We start from the raw sequence: 9,232 nt of genomic DNA, 5'->3' as shown, positions 1-9,232 counted from the left end.
TTGGAAATCTGATTATTTTTGAAAAAAAAAAAAAAACAAAAAAACTTTTGTGTAATTATGTGAAACTCACAGGGGAACAGACTTCAAAGGTCATCTTTTCTTGCAAATTGAGATAAAGTATTTCAAATTTCTGGTCACCTTAGTTGGTTCATCTGCAAATTATGTTGCAGGATGAGCCAAAAGGAACCCATTACAAACTAAAAATGCCTCCTTTCTGGGCTGACCACCCCAGAATTTATCATGAATGCATAGTTTACCATATACACTTTATCCTAAAAACACACCAAATAGTTGTGACCTGAGGTGACCAGGTCCTGTGAAAAAAATAATAACTTTTTAACATTATAAAAGTATAGTTAGCAGCCCTCCACTGATGTTAGAAGATGGATATGTATTTTAAAATTATATCTGTATCGAACTATGTCCATACATACATAGATGGGTGTCTACATGCACACATAGAAACCGCAACATTTCAAAAACAGGATAGATTCGGGGTGAGGGTGCAGGGGCGGGAAGAAAGTCGTGCTCACATCAGACACAGAGTAGATACCTATAGATAGTAGAGGTCTTACCCTGAGTCAGGAGACTCAAGGTCCAGCCATCCTGGCTTTGGAGAGGTTCTTTCCCTCACTTACCCATTTTTCCTGTGTCTCAGTGTCCCTATTGTACACAGGAAACAGCATTACTGATATTTTAGGGATAGTTAAAAATAGCCATGATTGTTTTGAACAACAAACACTAACAATATAATATTGTGAACAAGTTTAAAATAATGCTTTTAAGTATCACTTATGACCAAATTTAGGCTTGAGGGCCCCCTTTCTTTCCACCACCTGAAACTCAGGTGAAGCTTGAAAATGACCCAGGAGAGAATCTCACCCAGGCATATTTGAGAGGTGAAACAATCAAAGACATTGACAACAGCCCTTTTCAAAGTATCAGCACAAACTTCTTAGTGTCTGAACTGGTTGCTTTCCTGGGGCTAGAATATCATTTTCAAAATTCCTGGAAACCCATAGTAACCCCAAATTTCAAAATATTTGGATAAATATCAGAAATAACTTTCCTATTTTTGCCTAATCCTTTTTAAATCTGATTTTTTTTCTCCTCAGTTTTTCCCTTTCAAACTAACCCAGGAGAAGAATGCAACTTAAGGAAACAACTTCGGAATTACAGAACCACATGTGGATTCCAAGTTCTGAGTGCCTGAACCACTGATGGGAAACGCAAGTAAGCAAAAATTGTAATGAGTGTTAAAGAGACAGGGCATTGACATAGGTAAAAAAAAAAAAAAAAGTAAAGAAAGAAAAAACAGAACTGGACCTCCCTGGTAGAGCAGGGGGTAAAGTCTCAGCCCTGTCAAGCTTTGAGGACTATTAGTCTCTGGGGCCTGAGTTTGATCCCAGCCAGGGAGCTGACCCACATGGCACAGTAGACCTCTTCTGTTTTGCCCACTGCTCCCTCAGCACTGCATTTCAATACATCTGCCTGTTCTGCTCCCTACTCTGTCTCTGGTGAATCCTCTCACCTCCTCTGGCCTATACCCCATAAGCATCATCTTATGTTTAAATATTTCTAAAATGCTTAGTTTTATTTAAATTCTGAGTGAGTTTTTGAAAAGGAACCCAATTCTATGACTGCTTTGTGTTAAAACTTCATCATAACAAATTCTTTGCCTGACAAGGTGATATCTTCCTGGGTTTCTATTCTGGTTTTTCTCTTTTTTTTTTTTTTTTTAAAGATTTATTTATTTATTCATACAGAACTGGGGTACAGGCCAGAGGCTCAGGGACGGTGAGAGGCTTCACCAGAGACAGAGCGGGGAGCAGAACAGGCAGATTGACGAAGTACACTGCTGAGGGGAGCAGCGGGCGGGTCAGGAGAGGTCTGGCTCGCCATGTGGTCTCCTCCAGGGCAGGCGGCAGGCGGGAATCGAACTCATGCGGAAGTGGCTTCAGATTCTCAGTGCTGTGCTTTAACCCGCTGCGCCACCAGGGAGGGCCTGGTTTTTCTCTCTTTTAAAATAAAGATTTATATTTATAAAACAAAAATTTTATTTTTGAAATTTGCCTCTGTAAACACACTCACAAAGGAATCTAGAAAAGAAGACAATAAGATATTTTAGAACCTAGGAGAAGCTGTGATAGGATGTGGGGAGACATACGGCCCATAATCTGTCTTTTCCTGACCTGGACCCCAAATACAATCTGAAAAATAAAGAAAAGTCAAGTCCTCATAAATATCTTTTGGATATTTTCCAAACTTCTTTTTGTCTAGTGCCAGCTACTATGGTTCTTTTCAAAATCAGAGGAGTGGCAATTAAAATGAAATTTTTTTTTTACCACTCTAACACATTTGAAAATGTCTTACGCACATTTTCAAAATTAATAATTTTGAGTCAATGCTTATAAAAACACAGGTAAATTACCATCAATAATGTTCAAGTTACTCTGAAAAGGCAGAGCAGGCGATGGAGACAGGAGCAGAAGTTCTGGAATGATGCCCAAATGCTGATTCGGCGGATCTGATTGGCAAAATCTGGTATTATTTATTAGACTTTTATTTCCCTCATGTTAGCATTAAAATACATAAATTAGTTTGGTGAACAATATAAGGAAAGTTAAAAAAATATTCAGTACAAAAGACAATATGGGGACCTTGAGGTGATGAGTAAATACATTATAGTAACATTGGCAATTTGTTTCTTTTTTTCCAAAATAACAAACTTGCAGACCTTTCTTCAGATTTTGGATTTTTTCCCAAGTTATAATTACTTCAATCCCTACTCCTCAGTATCTATTGTGGTGAGGATTGAAAAGTTTAGATTAATACATAGAAATCTACATGTAAATCTTCTGAAGATTTAAAAATGAAAGTTCAATCTCTATTGTTTCTGATGTATAAATGTGGAATGGGCTCTAGATTCTCCATATTTAAGAAATTCCTGATTCTGCTGGAGCCATAACCTAAATTTTTGAATCTTTGGGCCCTCCCTTGTGGCACAACAAGTTAGAGCACAGCACTATGAAGCTATCTGCAGCCACGGCAGCAGTTCAATCCCCAGCCAGGGAGCTGACCCACGTGGCACAGCAGACCTCTCCTGTCTCACCTGTTGCTCCCCTCAGCAGTGTATTTCAGTACAACTGCCTGTTTTGCTCTCCACTTTCTCTCCAGTGAATCCTCTCACCCTCTGCACCTCTGGCTCGTACCCTAGTTCTTGTATGCATAAATAAATAAAACTTTAAAAAATTATGAATCTCTGCTAGAGGGCTGTGCAAGTTTGAGTCCTTTAAGGAGCAGAAGCAAACATATGTATGATATGTATGAGGAAAATATTTGAGGTGAAATGGAGAGGGGATGGGGGACATGCTTAGGGCTAAGAGACTGAGAGGCAGGTTTGACTCCAGGTCAGAGAAAGAAAGAAGAGGTTGGGTGAGTAGCAAAGTCTGGCAAGACCAACAGGGAGACCCCAAGACAAAACCACTCACCAGAGTTTTCTGAACAGTCCTGCTTTAGTATCGCTGCTGCGCTCAGTCATTGACAAGGTCCAAACTAGTAAGAAATGGGAGAAAGAACTCCCCTGTGGGGTTGCTAGTTAATTAGTCTCCCTGAAGTTAGAGATCTGAGTGTTGTGTTCTCAAGGCAGCCTTGGGAAAGACATGAGCCACTCCCGTCATGCAGCTTACAGAAGGAATTTAGAAATTTAGGATCAGAAAGGCCCTTAAGGCTAGTTCAGTCACTTGCCTCAGGCTCAAGAATGTGCAACAAAATTCCTGCTATTCTTGGATACACCTAGCATTAGCATAATTTTTCCCTCCATTTGAGTTGAGTCCATCTTTGGACAATTCTTGCTGTTACAAAGCTCTGCCTTAGGTCAAGCCAAACTCTTTATCCTTGATGTTTTAAAGATCTTCAGAAACAGAAGGAGCTTTGGAAATCTCTCACTTAACAGTAAGAAATCAGACCCACAGAGGATGGCAAAATTACTCCAGCTGAACTAGTGACTGGCAGAACAGAAGTTAATATTTAAGTTAACTGCACTTTCCACTGTATACAGCTTTCCTCCATTATCCAAAAGTAGACCCTCCTACTGGGCATAAATTGGTAGGTTTTCAAACCAAAAAGGAACATTTTACTTTTAGAGAGTAAATTTGTGCTTACTTTATACCATTTTCATAGAAAAGAGAAAAATTCTGACAAATTTAATGTCATATAAATCAAGTTAATCCCAGTGCCTCAGATGATTTTTGGTTTATAGAAAGGAACTTGCCATTTTCCTTCTGAAGTAACTTTTCTCCTAACTAGATTGTATGAAGATAACTGAGTCATGGAAAGCTAATTGCCAGCCAACTTAAACCAAAACGATACTAAATATATCCTTCTCCCCGGCTCAAAACCTATACATTGAATGATACTCAGGTAATTTGATAATTTACATAGTTTTTCTTTTGAGGTGTGTTTAGAATTTTTGTTCTACATCGACAAATACTTATTGTTTTTTTAAAAAAAATTAAGCTTAAAAAGCTTTATTGGGTGATAAAGCTGATGTGAATAGCTAAATTGTACAAGAATTTTTAATGTTCTCCAAGGATTGGGTTCTTACCACATGGTTAACAGTATGTCCCTTATGTTAACAAATGGCTACATACTTTACATGTTATGAAAAGGTCTGCTTCTAGTATTCTTCAGTTTGATCTATTGATAGTTATCATTGTGTAAAAATTTAAATGTTTAAACATGCATTAAAATATTCCTTGGAATTTAAGCTTAGCCTGATCTAAATTAGCAAAAAAAAAAAAAAAGCTAAAAATTTCTAACTTAGAAAATAGCACTTGGGTGCCACCCTGTGGTGTTTTGAAAGTAGTGCATGTATGTAGTAATTGTTAGCATTTAGGAAAGCTCAACTGAAATTTCAAAACAGCTGCTCAAATATGGTGCGCCCACATTTTGGAGTGTGGAACAAGAAGAGACTGGGATCACCAGTAGTGAACCTTTAGGAGTGACTTAGTGTCTTATTCCCCTAGGACTCTCTAAGCCTCTTCCATATAGGACTCCCTAATACTCCACCACTTGAAAGTACATTTTCTTGTCCTTCTGGCTCTCCTGCAATATGAGCCCCCCATTAATTAGCAGTTTGCCTTGCTTATTGCAGTATCCCAAGTATACGGTCCAGTACATAATAGATGCTCAATAAATATACATTGCAAGATGAACTCATCAATTAATGTTTTATAATGTATAACTATCAAGAAGATTCAAATTCAAGGGCCCATAATCAGTAACTTTCTCATTCCAACTTTCTCATTGTCATTTCACTTCCTTCAACCATTTTTAAGTAGTAAAGTATATCTTATAATTTTAAGTTTTTTGCTAGGGCTATCATTCATTTTAATTTCTATAGCAGTCATTTAAAAATTGCTACAATCTACTTATGTGTTACAAAGTTACCAACGATGTAGAAAGTGGTATTTTTAATGTGCTACTTCAATTTAGGAGAATGATAAACCTCTGTACTGGGGAAAAGATGCTAATTTGAAAATGTCCAAGTGGAGAGTGACAATTCACTGGTTATTTAAAAAAAAAAAAAATTTATGCATACAGAACTGGGCTGTAGGTCAGAGATGCAGGGGCAGAGAGAAGACTCACCGAGACAGAGTGGAGATCAGAACAGGCAGGCAGATCAACGAAGTACACTGCTGAGGGGAGCAGAGGGCAAGACAGAAGAGGTCTGCTCTATGATCCCTGGCCAGGGATGAAATCATGCTGAAGCGGCTGTGCCTGCTGCTAGCTTTGCAGGACTGTGCTTTAACCCACTGTGCCACCAGGTGGGCTCAATTCACTGGTTAATTTATTTATTTTGTCATACGACTGTAGTTCAAAAAGAAAATTTCTAAATAAACAAAACACCAAGAAACAATAGGAAAGAACAAGCAAGGAGTATACTGAGGGAAAAGTGTGGGCTTAAAAATTGTTTTTTGAGCAAGCAGTGGGAGTTTACTTTTCCAAAGAAGAGTTTTAAAGACAACACAACACAGTAGGTTGCATGAAAGCCTGGCATCAGGTACCTGGGCTGTAAGAACCAGCACAAATCTTTACAGGATGAAACGCCCCGACTAAAGACAATTCTCTTCATATTCCAACTGGAGCAGGGTTGCTGCAGAAACCCCTCCTCTGTGCTGACTCTCCCGTTGCCATTACCAATTCCTGAAAAGCCCTTGAACGAAGAGATCATCACACACTGGCAGCCTGAAATAAGAGGAAAAGTTCTGTTTGGGCCACAGGTGTGCAAGGAAGCAATTCACTGGTAGAAAACAAAGAACTTAGCGTTCCTCTCACCTCTGAAGGCCAGGAATCTCACCCCTTAACCAAAACCACTGACTGAAACCTCTTTGCACAGGGGATAACATTTACTGTGACCTGGGGACTCATTTTTGACAGTGATACCATGGGAATGTGGACTCTTTGTACTAAGATTTGTAGAGCTCAAACTGACGAATATAAAAAATAAACTAAAAAAAATAATTTGTAGCGCTAACATAATCAAGTACTACAAACTGTAGCTGAATGGAAATTTTTTTCAGAGCTCTAGAAGCTAGAAGCCCAAGATCAAGGTGTCCACGGGCTTGGTTCCCTTTGAAATCTTAGGGAGAATCTGTTTATTCCTTTTTGCTTTTGGTTGTTTGCTGGCAATCGCTGGCATTCCTTGGCTTGTAGAAAAATCACCCCAATCTCTTCCATCATCTCTCATGGTGTTCTTCTGGTTTGTGTAAAAATTCCTGCATTCTCCTCCACCCTGCACCCCCCTTTTTTTAAATCTGTAAAAATTCTGTCTCCAAATAGCGTCGCATTCAGAATAAATCAGTTGGGGGAATACAACGCAACCTATAACACATAAGATAAAGTAAAAAAACCAAAGCCAAAGTTTAGATAGCATCTAAACTCTGAGTTAAAAATATGTCAAGTAATAGGTCCTCCCTGGTGACACAGGGGTTAAAGTCTCAGTGCTGTCAAGCTATCACCAGCCGGTGGGCCATGAGTTCCCCAAGTTTGATCCGGAGCCAGGGAGCTGACCCACATGGCATAGCATTCTCCTAGGTCTCCCTCACTGTCCCCCTCAGCAGTGTATTTCAGTAGATTGCCTGTTCTGCTTCTGTCTGGTGAATCTTGCCATCTCTCATACCTTACCAGTCTTGTATGCATAAATCAATCTTAAAAAAAAAAAAAAAGTATGTCAATGAAGAGATACCAGAAATAAGGAATGTTTCCTTGGCTATTTTGAGCTTTCAGATGGTACTTTGTTCATTCCAACCCAAAATTAAATTGGTGAATTTGAACTTTCTGATGAATTTTCAGTAACTGCCACTTACCTGCATTCAATAACTTCATTTTCTCCTTTTTATCCAATCGGTCAGAATAGTTCAGGAGTGACTATAATTATAATTTCCTTTCCTAATAAACTTTTTTTGATAAAAGATTTATTGATCCATACAGAACTGGGGTACCAACCAGAGGTGTAGGGCAGTGAGAAGATTCACCAGAGACAGAGTGTGGAGCAGAACAGGCAGATCGACAAAGTACACTGCTGAGGGGAAGCAGCAGGCAGGTCAGGAGAGGTCTGCCGCACCATGTGGATCACCTCAGGGCTGGCGATGATCAAATTTGCACTGAATAGGCTGCAGCTTGCGTCCTAACCGCAGCGCTACCAGGAAGGGCCCTCCGAAAAAACTTTTTAAGAGGACTGAAAATATACTTGTTATTGACGGGAACTGAACTGTCAACTATACACTGGTGACATGAAGCTTTTTCTTTAAAATAAAAAATAGACTAAAATCAAAGGAATAAAGTTGACAAATGTATATAATTTGACAAGTGTCTATTAACTTTTACGCTGGATATAAAGTCTTAGATTTTACCTGGTGGAGGTTTTCTGCCACCAAAGAAAAATGTATAAAATATAGTTCACCACTTCATTATATTAAAACCAGAATAGAGACTATAACAAAACCAGAATTACAAGATTTAGAAAACAATGACTCTGGTTTACTAAACTTTTAAAGAAACTGAGGGGCAAATGAGAAGTGCTTTTTGATGTTCTCCTGGTCAACCAATACATTCTCAAGCTTCTTTAATACATTTTAAGCCTTAAAATCTAAGACTTCATAAATTCATGAGGGTAAATTAGGCCTTACATTTTCATCGGACATCATTTCTAGTAATCTATTTTCTGGAGGTCATAGTCTCACTACAATCTGCTTTTCTGACTGAGCAATTCTCTGCATTGAACTTATTTTGTTATGACTTTCATTCTGAATATGACTTCAACCCTCCACCCTAAGCTCTGCTCTTTTATGATTTCCCTGAGTCTTTGATCGGAATGAACTAAGAAAATTCCTTATGAATCTTATTTTTTTTTCTCATAGTTTATAAGCATAATTTAAAGGTTAATTTTTAGGAATCAAACATAAGAACTTGGTAATTTTAACTGTTTACCCAGTATCATGTCCTGAAATAGCAAACACAGAGGGCTCTGTCATGACCCTTTCTATGGCTTTACAGATAACACAGATTGTCACTACACAGATGAAGGAACTAAGGCACAGAGCAGGGAGCTTGGTTAGGGTTACATAGGCATGGTGAGGGTTCAAACCATGGTAATCAAGCTCCAGATTCTGAGCTCTCACTTCCATACCATAGTGCTTCTTAAAATAACACACAAGAATTTTTCTGTATTATAGTTCATGAAAGACAAAAGCAAAATATAACTTTAGCTTTCATTCCAGTAACCACAGTTTATGCTTGACCTCAATTAACAGTTATTTCATACACAGCTTCTGAAATACATCTTTTGTTTATCAATTTTTTTCAAATGCAAAGAACAAGAACTAATAAAATTCATTTTGGGTATCATAATTCTTTACCTTCAACTAAAGAATTAAAGCAGCACAACACTGATAGTATTTTTCAAAAAACTATGACCACGGCCCACCCTGGTGGGGCAGTGGGTTAAAGCACAGCACTAAGAAGCTTAAGCCACTTGTGCATGAGTTCGATCCCCGCCTGCCCTGGAGATCCACATGGGGAGGCAAACCTCTCCTGACCCGCCCACTGCTCCCCTCAGCAGTGTACTTCAACAGTCTGCCTGTTCTGCTCCTCACTCTGTCTCTGGTGGCTCCTCCCACCCTCCACATCTCTGGCCTGTACCCCAGTTCTGTATGTAAATAATATTAAA

The sequence above is a fragment of the Condylura cristata genome, unplaced genomic scaffold (assembly GCF_000260355.1).
Source record: "Condylura cristata isolate star-nosed mole 26May11 unplaced genomic scaffold, ConCri1.0 scaffold00015, whole genome shotgun sequence".
NCBI classification, from domain to species: domain Eukaryota; kingdom Metazoa; phylum Chordata; class Mammalia; order Eulipotyphla; family Talpidae; genus Condylura; species Condylura cristata.
This window is presented reverse-complemented; position numbering follows the sequence as displayed.